At 27.4% G+C, this 15,209-nt stretch overlaps 1 protein-coding gene across 5 annotated transcripts in view; it reads left to right on the top strand.

Annotated features, from left to right (window-relative positions):
- Nucleotides 1-15,209, top strand: part of LOC129960102 (sodium-coupled monocarboxylate transporter 2-like) — a 64,346-nt gene that overhangs the window by 13,354 nt on the left and 35,783 nt on the right. For 3 of the 5 annotated variants that reach the window (XM_056073225.1, XM_056073221.1, XM_056073219.1), the window contains exon 2: nt 13,464-13,586. The gene's annotated coding sequence lies outside the window, so the exon portion shown is untranslated. Of the gene's footprint in view, nt 1-8,702; nt 8,722-10,229; nt 10,366-13,463; nt 13,587-15,209 lie in introns of those variants that run through there. The other 2 variants (XM_056073223.1, XM_056073220.1) reach the window with 2 other exon arrangements.

Below are 15,209 nucleotides of genomic sequence, written 5' to 3'. Positions count from 1 at the left end.
TTATTTTATTTCAAACAAAAAATCTTAATTACAACAAAATTGCTTATATGTGTCCACGATAATTTTGTATTTAAATGAATTGATATTTGAAAATTATGCATTTCTTGACATAACTATAATTTCCAATATCAAATATTTTATATTGAAATGTTTGCACCATATTCATTATTATAAACAAGAGGGTTAATATTCAAATTAAAAACATTTTTAAAAAGTAAGCCCTGCTTTAAAAGTAAGAAAATTATGAAATCAACATTCACGCTTAAGATTGTGAAAAATTCATTTACTTTGTGATTGTCAACCTGAGACAAGAGCAATATTGAGGCAGAAAATAATGTGATTGACGATTTGAAAAAAAAATAAGACGAAATATCTTTCTGTAATAAAAAACTAACATGTCACATTAAAAGTATTAAATACATAAAATATGCATGGAAGATATTTCGATATAATTTGTCTAAAATTCCCGAAATAATTAGGGAAGGGGCCAAATAAAAAAAAAAAGTATTTTTGAAAAAGGTTGAGATAAAAATAGATTCGAAAATTTGGTTTCCCAAAGCTTAAAGATTGAACCCCTCCTCTTGAAAATATGTTTTGGCATTTCTTCCGGACTCTTGTAAATCTAAAATCATTTAAATATAAATATATTTTAAATTTGTTGTCTTATTGAAATATTTTATAGATATATTGTATGTATACTAGTTGACAGAATGGAACATTCAGTCATCTGAGCATGCTTCTTCTATTCTATTATAAAAAGCCTAAATATCTGCTGGATTAAATTTTCAGAATAAAAATAACATTCCATGATTTTCTGCAGTCTTCTTAGAGCATTAAATAAAATGTGCAACCAAAATTTTAGATTCATGAAAATATAATTTGAATTTTTTTTAATACTTAATACTTTTTAATACTTTTATGAGTAATTTCATTTCTTCATTTTAAAATGTATTTTCGTTACAATTATTTGTAAGTATAAAATATTTAACTCAGTTTCTTAATTAACATTTAGGATACACCAACTTTGGCCCTTTAATTTCTTCGTTGTTCATGAGAAAAATTCTTCAATTGTTTTTATGATTCGCTTGAATGATTCAATTGTCCCTGTGCTCAAAACCGTGAACAAAATCTTTTTCACCCATCCGATGCTTTGAGGCGTGTCATGTCCTTTGCCGCTTGTCACTCACTCTAAAGGTATTAAAAACAAGATATTGATAATGTAAATAACTTGTTTACAATATTTTAAATGATGCTAAAAATACTATCAAAATATGTATAAAATATATTGAATACAGATTAAAATGTAGTCACGTAGAATTCCCAATCGTTAATAAAATGGAAATATAAAGTTAAATATTTTTAGTTTTCTATTCAAAAATATCAGACAGCAATTGGTCCTTGTTTTTTCATCCTTTTTTTTATTCAAATAGATACTGAAATTTGGATCAGATATTTTCTTCGAAATCTACACCTCTGTATTTTTAAATCTTCAGTTTTGATATACAGTTACATTGTATTGAAGTGAGTATCCTTAAAATGATTCTTTATAAACAGTATGAGTCTTTCTTTTTTAAAATAAAAAATAAATATAGTTTAAATGGTCTTTTTAGATATTATATAAAGTGTCTTTTTAAGAAAATCGCCTTCGTAGTGATAGAAAATTAAAGACTTAAGCACATGCTATAATATTGATGAGTCAAATGCAATATAACATTGCTGAATCATTTTTTTAAATTTAAAATGTGATAAAACTGGATGGGGCTGTTTATAGAAAAATACTGAATTTCAGTCTTTAAAATAAACTTTTAATTTACAAATAAAAATTTACCTGTGTGCTTTTTTAACAATGTTTTTAAACGCGACTGCAAATCAAAATTATTTTTTCTCTCTCTTCAATTTGTCATAAAATGTTATCAATTTTATTTTTACAAAAACTATTTAAGTTCTATTTCATAGGGAAAGAGATTCAGAAATCTGGATCTCTAATTCAGAAGGGCATCAGAATTTTTCAAATAATAAATCTCTTTCTGTTGAAATGAGCGATTTCAGTAAGTGAAACTTTTTTATTTTCTTAACATTCAGGCAAAGAAAGAAGAAAAACCAATACAACGGAAAACAATTTGAAAATCACGAGAAGTAAGATAAAAACAATCCTTGGATTTCAAAATGAAATATAACTTATTGAAATTTCTTAGTAAATCCAAATCCTTAGCACTTCCACATTTTTTCAAACAGCTTTTACCGTATGTATTGTGTATTATATAGGATGCTAAAATCTGAAAGACACAACTTCAAGCAACTGAAGATATTGATTCTAAGTTGAATATAACGAACAGCAACATGAAACAGCAGATCAAAATGCGAAAGGATATTTCTTCCTTTTTCTTTTTGAAGTTTTAATAAAATTGAAGAAATTCAAACACCTATTTTAGAAAGAGGAACCACTTTCTTTATCTCTCTGAAATGATTATGGAATGTAACTTTGGACATTTAACTGACTGGATGTAAAACTGACATGAATTTTAGAATACATGCCGACTTGTACATTTCATCATTTTTCAAAATTTAATCTATAATAAATTTTGAACTGTTTCAATAAATTTAATTTAAATAATAATAATTTAATTATAGTATAATTGTACTGCTCAAAGTGATGTGAAACAGTTATGACAAACTAAAAGTATAGGTTAATCAGGCCAAGACAAATAACTTTTGCATAAGAATGTATAGGTGGAATAGCCATGTGAGTGTATTGAGAATGCTACTTGGCTGAAAATGAATCGGGAAATCTAGACATAATTATTCCAATCAAAGGTATAGTAAAAATAAGATTGATTTATGCACAGGGGTAGAGGAATTCTAGGTGTGATAAGCGTGCTCCTAAGGTACCAGGTCTTAAAATAAAAATGAAATGAAATAAAACGTTTTTAATATTGCGATAGATTCAATTATTCTCTAAATTCCTAAGCTCTAGCTAATCAGGTATTAAACCTTAGTTCAAATGATTTATATTTATATATTATAATGTCATTTCCTAAAAAATAAGCATAAGCCCATTTGCGCTTCTTCCATGAACCAAGAAAAAGCTGAAAAGCTTTGAACAAAGAAAATATTCTTTTCAAAGAGTTTCGTTCCTAGAATTATAGTGAAAGAAGAGCATCCATTTTTAACGATAATCATATTCATCAGAACCAGTTAGTAATAATGAATTAGAGTAATCAAAAAGATTGTTTTGTTTCCAAATTCAGTTAGTTATTTTGGACAAACATCAAGCCGAGACAATGGGAAATTGTTCACCCCGATTCCTATCCATGACTGTAAACGCATGCTAAGGGTCAGTTGAGAACCTTCGTCATCGTTAACCACTGCTATTTTTATTGTTAATGAGACCTTTAAGTATCATATTGAATACAATCAGGAATCACGTCAAAGGCTGAAATATGCTAATTTTTCTTGACTATCCTAACATAGGAAAGCATTCGCTTATCCGTACAGAAATTATGCACGCCTTTGAGAAGCGATGCTGCTCACACATTCTTGAAATTGAAACAGCAGTTTGAGGAAGAAATAAATCTTAATCGATGTTTGTTCAGCTTTTAAAAATTCATCTTTTTACACAGTATTGTTTGAAAATGATTCATTCATCAAAGGAATAAGATACAGCACTGCGTCACGAAGTCGTTCATTTTGAAGTTTTCATAGGCCGTGTTTACAGCCTTTTAATTTAAAGTTTTATTTAATGCACCTTATTTTATTATTGTATGACATTTAACAATGAATATTTCACCGAACGCCTTCAGCTCCGCAATTTCATAAGTTCACTGAACAGCAATTTCAAAAGTGGTTACATTTCATAAAAACGAGACATTTTCATGGGATGGTGGTTTTAAACAACTTAATCAAGTCAAGTTTATAGAATTTTGATATTATAGAGAAATAGATTCACGGTTTTTCAGCGTGATCCAATGTCTAACTAAACTCCATTGTAAAAGTTAGATCGCCTTCCTGGATGACTTTAAGCAAATTGGTCTGTATTTGTATTCCGAAGCAGGAAAAGCTTCGGAATACAAAGCTTGCAACCTGCCTGGTCTCAATGAGTATCAGATTTAAATAATGCTAATAAAGAGAAGAGGCGCTGATAAGAACCTATATATATCTTCGTCCACTTCATACTCTTCAGTCTTTCCATATTCTAACCCAACAGGCGAAATTGTATGTTTTGAAGGTTAGCATTACATTCATACTTTTATTCAATAATATGCTGCGAAGTAATTTTTTTAACTTTTTTTTTTAATTTCAAGATATATTTTTGAATTGTTTATTGAATTTTGAATTAATTTTTTTCATTTCTTACTTTTGTAAAGATTTCAATGCTTGTTTACTATATTACTCCCACAGATTTGATTCGATTGAAAGTATACTACTGAGTCCATACATTGCACTTTCTGTTATAAGAATGCGCTTAAAATGTTACCGCTAAAGAATTCCCCCAATTATATCTTCAACACTATTTTAAAGACAACTGAATTAGAAATCAATAATCAGTTAAAACTTTTATATGGCAAAAAATTAATGATAATTTGATGAAAGTATAGATTGAAAAGTTTATTCGACAAATATTCTATAAGGTACTAAAATATATATAAATTAATTTTTTATTTTCATTTTTAAATAGAAATTGAGGAATATCACTTTCTCTATTTAAAAAGGTAAACTTATTGAAACTTTAACTATCCGAGTATAGATTAAACAATATGATATTGCTATTTGTGGAACAGGAATAATTAAATATTATAAATTTTCGTAAAAAAGTTGCTTATAAACAAATTTTCAAATTTTAAGCAATTTTATTTTCTTTTAAAACAATGAGATATGCATTTCTAAAATTCTAAATTTTTATGATTTTACATCACATTAAAGAAAAATGGAGCATTTCAGAAACTTAAAAGTAATTGTTTAAAGTTCAAAATCGATATATGGTTTTATTTGATCTCTTAATCAGATCAATATTGTAGTTACAAATGAAAATGCTCAGAATTGCCGAATTTCGGGCTTCATAATTTCTGTTAATGAATAAAGGTAAGTTTATATTATGTTCTTACTGTTTTTTATGAAACCTCTCAAAATCTGTCAATATTTTAAGCATATGAAAAGATATTTTTAATTTATTATTAGTAGATGTCGACTACTTCTTTTAAATTTTAAACTGGCTTCTGGCAAACTGGAAATCTTTATTGTATCCTGAAATCACCTAAAAAAACTTTCAAAATTAGCCAAAATCGGTATGTATTTTCGATTAAAAAAACACTACATTATAGAAACATTTATCGAAACACTTTCCAATCATATATCTATCGCTGGTTCAAATGAATTTTAAATAAATTATAATCTTGAGATGTAATTTGATTTCTAAAAGACTTTGGTGCTTCAAGACAAGAAGTCAGAAATAAAAAAATAAAAAAAATGTGCGCAGATGATATTGATATTTCTTATATGAATATCATATTTCTGTTTTTTTCATTTAACTTTCATAAAAATTTCTTTATATTTACTATCGTATCAACCGTCATTTGGAATTTTAAAAAAATCATTGAATGTTATATATAAATAATAATAGTTCAGATTTGAATTAAAAACACTGTGTGGGCTGGACGTTTCTTGATATTTTCTCTTACCGAGAAAACTATTGTCATCTGTTAGACCTAAGCTATAAATATTTAATATCAAATATGGAGAGCTATCACTCCAAGAAAATACAAATTTGGCTACCATATTTTTAAGCGTTATTTCTTTAGTGATAAGGATGATTTTGTTAAGAAATATCTTATTATGTTTTTCGAAACTTTCAAATTTATTCATAAATAAAGCTTAATTTAACTGAATATAAAAATACATAATGTATAAATTGTTTTTAATGTATATATACATTAATATTTATACTATTACAAATTCTATTATATCAATTAATAATATATATACAGTAATAATATAAAAAATATAAAATGTTTCGCTAAAATTGAAAAGTATATGCATTGTAGCTCATTGAAAAATAAACTCTCGCAATTTATCTTAAATTGAAAAAACTGTATGAGAATATTGGAGGATACATTTTTCAATTTTATAAAGAACCCTTTTTCAAATCACAAAAAGTTCATAATTTTGATCACCAGTATCTCCGCTAACTTTACAGATAACTCAAAGAAATTTTTTCCCGTGTCTTTTTTATGGTATAGTGTAAATTTTTCTAATTAGACATTTTGGTCGATATCCTTTATTTTTTTTAACTTCCTTAATTCAATAAATTCAGCATAGTCGCTCTACTATAAATACACTTTACTTTACTTTTTTCTACTATACACACACACACACATATGTGTGTGTCTGTGTGTGTGCGTAATGATATTTTTAGAAATCTGGTTTAAATCATAATTAATTTCTAATTTTTAGTAGATGTTCCGTCATTCTAAAATGTCCTCTTATTTCCTGATATAAATTCCACTTTTTTTAATTGGTTCTAATGCGTGGTGCGCGCTCTAGAAAACTGATGATAATTGCTATTTCTCACGCTCTGAACGAAGGGATAAAAATCCCTAACACCTAAGGAATCCTTTCAAAAATACTTTTGATTCTCTTATCTATCCCGTGTCAAAGAAATTCTTATCATAATCTCATAGTAAAATCACTAAATGGAAAAACTTTTGACTTTTTTCCTTTTGTATCGCGATGTGAATGGACGCATCTCTTCATCATCGAACTTCTTATCTTTGTACAAATGATGACACACGTGGAGAAAAAAAATGAAGTTATTTCCAAAAGTTTCTTGTTTTCGGCCTCGCATATGCAAAGTTATGTTTATTACTTTGAAACGTAATTGAGAGCTCTAATGTGTTAAACCCACATTCAATGGAATACCTAAGCACTTTACAGAATGCTAGGCGTTTTTTAGCAATGTAGGAAATATGTAAATTATTATACACTTTTCTATACTTTATATATAAAACCTAGACGTTCTATACATAACACCTCTCCATGCCCCTGCGACTATAATCTTTACGATTATTCTAACAGTTGGATGGACATGGAGAAAAGACGTTCTATACAACAGCCAATACTATTTTGGCAGTATATAATAAAAAGTTCATAATAACATTATTATTTAAGCAATTTTTTAGTTTAGAAATAAAGGATACACAAAATATCAGTTCCATCATCTTTATTAGCATAGCCACAGAAGGTAGAACGTTTTTGATGACATTTTGTGCATACCTATGCATTAGTGCTTTCGTTTAAACACACAAAAAACGTGGCAAAAACATAAAGCTCATTGGCAAGCATGCCATTATCAGGTTGGTTTAATTCACTATCGAATACAATCTTATTCATGCTCTTTGGCAAAGACAGTGTAATGCCTAGGAAATGTTTATCATTTCATACATTGCCGACCATTTATTCATTATATAAAATACCTTGACATTTTATTGACTGTTGACTTTCATACATTGAAGGTAACATATTTAGTACATGTGCAGCTAATGGAAGCAAGCGAATGGCGTTTTTTATTTATTGTAAAAGATTTTCAAATTGAGCTTGATACATCAAGAGCGTGAATATACATTTACAATTCTGCAGTTTTATAACTATAAAGAGTTGTTATAACTATAAAGAGTTGTCTGAAATTATATCAAGCATATTTATGATGGTTATTTTTCTATAGATGTGGTAACTTTTCTGAAAATATGTTGCATCATCGGTCTTTAAGACTCTCAAATGTCTTAAAAATTTAGTTGAAATCTTATATCTTAGCACAGATTGGAGGTATCAAATAAAACTGATGGAAGTTTATGCATTTATTTATTTATGTAAATGTTTTCTAGGGAAGCAAATGATACCCCGACGAAACATACGAAAATATATGATTTTTGGTATAGCCCATGCATCGATCTTGATATGTTTGAAGGGCTCAATAAAAATTGGACTCTTCCAGTTTTTTCATGTGCCGCATTTACAGTTTCAGTTTGACTTCGTAGTTTAAAGTTATTATTTTATACATGTTTGCAAAGTAAATTCAAAGAATAAATAGCATAATTTTATTTAAAAATTCAATCAGAAAAGCCTTTCCAATAACGTTTTGAATTCTTTTTAGCAAAGAAAAATTCTCAAAGATGGAAACTGTAAAATTTTCTTATAATGTGCTCAATAATTACTTAATGCAAATAGCCGTGATATTGCAAATGAGAAGAGCCAACATTATTTCTTAATTTCAATCATAAATGAGCTCATTAATTTTTGTAAATTAAATAGTAGGAAACATAAGCCTGCTTATGTAAATTGGCTCAAATAAAATTTATAACTGTCATTACTAACAATTTTTTTTTCGCTGTTGTTGATAAAATAAAAAAAGTTTTCTATTAATATTCCTTCCTGCACAATTATATAGCTATTCTTTTTAAAAAGGTAACTCTTATGGGCTTATTGCACCAGAATGCGAAATTAATTTATTTCCCGAGTTTGTCACAAAGTAGGAAATATGAGGAAGTGTACATTCGTACGGAAAGAGAAGAATGCCAGGTATAAAAGCTCGTACAAATCTTGTGCTCTCTTTCTGTATTATAGAAATAATCTTCTGTAGAAGTTTAAATGGATTTTCAAAATAGAAATAATTACAACATTGCAACTGAGTAATAAAACAGAAAAAGGAAGAATGAGTATTATAAATATGAAGTAAGTATTGTTGATCGGTTTTTGTTCTGATAAATTGCCTTGGTTAATTCAGAAGCCTTAATTTCATGAAGTTTCAATGGTCGAATATTATTATTATTATTATTATCATTTTGGATATGCCATATTTGAAAAGGTCTACCATTAAAAACCCAAGTTGTTATTTTCTGTTTATAACATAATAAATTGCAGAGTTAAATACAAATATTTTGAGGTTCTAGACTTGTAGCAAATATGTAACGAACAAAAGAAATTTTATTACAGCTGTAAATGCTTAACTTGATTGAAAAGCAGTAGAATTTCAACAAATTACTCAAGACATAAATGCTTAATAAGATTACGCAAAATTTGAACTAAAATATTTTCATTCCCTTGTGATCTTCGTTCATTAGAGTGAAAGTGATTAAAAATTTATGTGCTCTATCATTCGCTAACGAATATTCAAAATTTAAGAACATATTTTATAAGACAGTTTTGCAGCAAATGAGAGTATTCTATATCAGTAATCTCTAGTGGGCTTAATATAGATATAAACTAAAAATAAAGCTTAATATAGAAATAAACTTAAATATAATCTATTTGAAATATAAAAATAGATTATATTTAATAACATTGGGATTAAATTTTTATTTTTACTATCAATCTGTAATTTATGTAGATGGAAATATTTTGTTCATAGTTTTCAGTATTTTTCCCGAGATCATATCGAAAAAAAATTAGAAATATGATTCAGAATGGTACAGCTAGATGAGATCATGCTCGAAATACCTTCAACGGCCATAAAATCATTCATAATACATTCAAGAAGTAATTTAAATATTAAATAGTAATACATTCCAAAAGGACTTATAATGTTAGTTTTTACATTTTATAAATGTATTAAGGTCATCATACGTCTTTATAGTAAAAATTTTTATTCTGAAAAATTAAAATCAAAACGAATAATTTCATAACATCAAAAGTTAAAGTTTTGATATTTTTTTTTTATTTAACGAATAATATTTCATTCATCATTTTATCAAAAGAGGTTAATGTGCTTCATATTTGTATCTAAAAGAGGAGTAGATCATCAGATATTTTTCCCCAAATAAATTAGTTTAATGGTAAGCAGGCCACAACGAACCCGGAAGAGTCTGGGAAACTATTTTATGGCTTTCAGGAATCTGAAATCAGATTATTTGTTTGTTTATAGTTGAGTACAATGTACTTGACTGTGTTTAAAAAAGAATTAGAAACATAAACTCACGAAATTGTTTCTACTGACACAGATTCAGCCGAGATTGGATTTTAGGCAAAGGTTCATGATCTTGATTCACAATTGATGACCAGACGCTATCAGTAAATAACACAATGATCTAGTTAAATATGTGTAGAGATGATTGAATGGAAATCAATAGCCCTAAAAATCTGTAAATCAAAGTGGTGCAATATTTAGTCCGTGCGCTGAAAAACCTGTTACGTAAAAAAAAATGAAGCCGCAGAAAGCTGAAACTACACGCTTTTTGATCGCCAGTGGCAGTAGGTCAAACATGCAGTTCGTTAAATGCTCTTAGCTGTCAGAGACGTTTAGTTGTCGCTGGTTTCTCGTTATAATCCAGAGAAAGTGAAAGCGGATTAGTAGATTACTATTGTAGCTTCCACCTTTAGGTGAGTGCGTTTGGAATTAATTAATTCCCTGTTAATCCAGAAGTATTATTTGTTTTTAATGGATCTTTTATAAAGTAGTTACAGAATTAACAGTGATGTTCTTTTCAATGTCAAAATGCAATATCAAATGTTCTATTAATGTATTGCAGAAAAAGTTTTGATACTTTATGGTAACGTAAACTGAACGATTAGCTAAACAAGCGAAGTATATAAGTGAAGATTTATATATTATCCGATTATTGTAATAGCTGGTTACCAAACAACAATTGCAAAATTAATTGGTGATGTGCATGTCAAAGTCAATTATCAATTTAAAACAAAACCAGATGTATTGTTGCTAAATGATCGTAAAAGTTTTGGTGCTGTGTGGTAATGTACCGAATTATTAGTTAAACAAGTGAAGTGTATAAGGGAACAATTAGATGTAATGTTATCCGATTATAATAATGGCTTTTGTCTAAAACCTATTTTAAATTGCATTGTTGTTGCAATAGCTATTGCCGACATTTAAAGATTGGTGAACTTTAAAGCTAGCCGATTGGTTTTTCGTGAAAAATAAAAATAGATTCCTAGAGGTATTAGTCTTATAATAGCAGCAAATGGCGATACGCTTCAAGTAATTATTTTAATAAGGAAAAAAATTAATGATGATACTGGAAAAGCATATGTATTGCCACCCCATTAGCAACTGTAGATGTTCTTTGACCTTCAGGTAAGCACGTACCAGACAAGTTATCATTGAAATTTGAACAAAGAATAACGTTTTACAACATTAGACTGCCACTAGACTTTCTGTTGACTAAAATATTTTATTCAACAGAAAGTTATATAGCATTGAAAGACTTTTCCGTTAGTTTTATCAGGAAACTCTAATTTGAGCTCAACCATAATATTTTGAAAAATCTGGGAAAATGTAACGAATAAAAATTTGAAAATAAATGTACATTTTCATAAAATTTCAGGAATCTATAGTAATGATTCCTGAGGATTCCTATAATATGAGGAAGAAATTCTATGTGAGAAGGCAGGATATTTTGACACACACAAAAGCGCAAAAATTTGAAATTGTCTTATTAGAAGTTGAAACATTAGAAAAGATTCTAACGACTAGTTTATTATGTATCAAACTATATTTATACCATAAATTGATTTTTATTAAATATTTTAGGCAATGCTTACATTCGTTAAAATGAGTTGTAATTGTATATGATCTATATGTTTAAAACTTAAAGAAGATTTATTTGTTTGTTTGAACCTTATATTATTCCACATATTCCACATCCCTTAACAGAGTCGAACGAAATTTGGAACACATGTTTCTTAGTATCAAGAAAGATTAGCTGTTCTGATGAAACGTTTCTAAACATTAAAGACGTTGAAATAAGAACTGAAAATTTATACGTTTTTTCTACGATAATTTCTGAACAAATCACCTCACAAAAATATTTTTATTTCATCTTAAAATTTAAAAAAAATTAATTTATAGAGACATTAGTTTTATAATTCTACTATTTTCTCCCGTTTTTAAAAGTTTTTTTGATGTTAATTTAAGCCTAATTTTTATCATTTTCTTTTTTTGTCGAAGTATTAAAACTCAAAGTTCTATTGTTTAATCACATATATAATGAACTCGCGTTTGCTCATTTGCTTATTTTATTGTTAAATTGCTTTAAAAAAATCAAAAATTTTACTATGTACGTGCAGTAATTTTTCATTCATTTCTTTCATTTAAAATTGTTGCATTTGCTTAAACTTTTTGACCTAATTTTGTCTCATATTTTTAGCACTTTTAAAAATTTTTAATGCGTCCAGTTGGCATATCATCTGTCTCCTTTATTACTGTTTTTTAGCTTGAGTTCAATGAATAAGATTCCATTCTACTTGATAAATTAGTTAGCTTTTATTGCACTATCTTCAGCCAAACAGAGGAACTAAAATTGCCTTTATCCCAAAGCTTCAAAGTAGTAAATAATTGGTTATTTTTAATTAACAGGTTCTAAAAGCTATTAAGGTACTGATTATGAGAATTAGAAAATTCTTAAATATAATTTTTTTTCTGCATTTTCCGGCAAAACAAAAACAAACAAAGAAACAGGCGGAGTTGCAAATAGTGTGGCTATTTACTTATATTTTCAGATAAAAATTAATTTCAATCTCTTTAATGATGTAACATTCAATATTTCTTCGTAAAGTGCATTTTTAGAACTTCTTGATATATGCAGAATGGTCAAAATGTAAGCTTTTTAAAGTATTGTAAAGATTCGGTATGTCTGAGATAACAATGGACTCAAAGAGAGAGAAAGCAAATAGCTCGAAATTTCCTTGGGGCCTCATACAGAAGCTTTCACTAATATCTAGGTAAAGGACATCTTGTTTGGATGCCTAGCAAGTAGTTTTCAGAAATGTCAATAACCTCATGCATGACCTTCTGAAATAATAATCGGTGAAGGTACCGAATAAAAAAATTCCGCGCTTTTTCTTGTACCGAATCAATAACGCTAGTGTATAAAAGTAGCTATATGAAGATTATATTTAAACTATTTATCGTAATTATATTTAAAAATTTCATTCAAATATTTTTATAATTGTTTTTAAAATATTAAATTATTTTTTTAGCGTTTAAAAAGATTCAAAAAGAAAATATAATAAATTTAACATATTATTTAAACATATGAAGCTGTTTTGAAGGTTATAGACGGTTCAAAGTTATAACAGTTAATCAAACAATAAAATAATAACTAATATTTGATTTTTATAGTAATGATAATTAAATAATAATAAGGCATTTGAAATAATCAGAAAAAATATTCCTATTTTAGGAGGGAATGAAATTTTAAAAACTAATTTTAACTATTTCAGCCAATTAAATCCCGTATTGATTTCTTTCATATAAAATTATAATTGAATATAAATTGTTTTTCTTGCTTGACTGAAAATAATAATTATTTTCCGGAATCATTTCTCTAGTTTTGTTTGTCTTTTCAATAAACCACTATCAATGTCAACAAACTTTTGTCAATGTCAATGGTGGTCGCGCTCTGTTGATTTTCATTCACAGAACTATATTTTAAGCACGAGGCATTTTTCATTTGTTTCAGATTTTCATGATTAATTTGATAGCACGGGTGTTCGGTCTGATGGTCCCTCTGAATGAACAGCAATTCCGTATCAGGTTAGGAATTGATAAAGTCAATTCAATGGATTGATCATTATCTTCCAAAGTAAGTATAAAAGTTAAATAACAATTTATCAAAGCATTTTGTTTTTCAATAAGCTTATTTTAATGTTAAAAGATAATATTCATTGATTTTATTATAAATTTATTTAATCTATCTGCTTATTAATGAAAAGCATTTCAAAGATAATGAAATTTTTTCCAAAGTTTTCATGAATTATGACAACAACAAAATAAAATATTTTAATACACTTTATAAAAAGAATTTTAAGACAGTTGTCATAAAGATATAAAATGTGCATTAAAAATTAATAATTAGTTTTGAAAGGAAAAAATCAAAATTTTGTTGCTAAAATTTAATAATTTTTTTACCAACTTGTTATTTTATATAATTTTTTTACTACCGTTAATAATGAAAGAAAACAAGATTTTAAATAATACATTTTTTCTAAGAAAATTTAGGAAATTAGTTTTTCGTTTTTATGTCATTAAAAGATATTTACTTGTTTTATCAAGTGATAGCATATTCTGTTACCTTTTCATAAATTTTTAGTATCCTATAGTTTTAAAATTGTTTTTGCAGTTTGTAGTTTTTTAATTTTATATATTTTTCAAAAAAAATCAAGATTAATTGCATCGTAATAAATCGTTAATCAAAATATATTTCCTCTCTATTATATTTGTTTTGAATAATATGTATAGTTCTAATTGTAAATGTCTATTGCATTCATCCACAACTATATATGACGACCCAAGAACAATACAATATCATAAGGTAGTATGCAGTTATAATGTAATTCCGAATGACTTCCATTCACTATTTTACAATAAGGAATTTAACATGGGTCGATTTTTACGATCATCCGCCATTCAGATATAAACATAAATATAATATTGTATGCATATCAGCAGGGCTGAGCTTATGCCATGCAATTTCTTGCTCCGTCCACCATGCAAAAAGAAATTATAGATTGGACAATTTTCGAAGGATATACCAGGTTGGTGTAAAGTCTGTCCGTAAAAGCATACATAAAGAAATAATTAAGTGAGATCGACCTTTTCAAATAACAAAAGGAGTGTGTACGTGTGTCATAAGTTTAAGCTTATATCTATCAAAGAAGCAAAAATGCGGCAATATTTACAGTGATAACGGACAATTGTAGCAATTTCTTGCAGAAAATTCTCTGTCGTATTTTTTCAAACTTATCTTTATTGCCTCATTCTTTATAAATATTATCTTGAAAACTGTTCTGTCTAACTTCGGAAATGAACTACATCGTTTCAGAAAGTTGGATATTTTTCTAAGAAACATATGAGCCACTGAAAGTTGTTTTGCTCATCTATGTACATAAATTCATTGACATATGTACATAAATATACATAATACACATATATTTCATTGAAGAAAATTTTAGTTCGTATTTTATTGCTGAAAACAATTTTTTGAAACCAAATTGAGTTCACTTCAATACTAAAGCAACCAGATATGTTTTCTACTAACAACAGAAAAATGTTTTTATAGTCTATATGTGGGGCGTCTTAATCATATCCCATACATTTATTCTTTCACAAATTTCTACTAATTATTATCATTCTCTATCTTGTTCCTCTGTTAATTAAAATCAAATTAATTAATTAAATATTTGTGCAATTCTATTTTGCTTCAAAT

Source organism: Argiope bruennichi, chromosome X2 (genome assembly GCF_947563725.1).
Source record: "Argiope bruennichi chromosome X2, qqArgBrue1.1, whole genome shotgun sequence".
Taxonomy (NCBI): Eukaryota; Metazoa; Arthropoda; class Arachnida; order Araneae; family Araneidae; genus Argiope; species Argiope bruennichi.
Note: the sequence above shows the minus strand (reverse complement) of the source record. Positions and strands in the feature narration are given on the sequence as shown.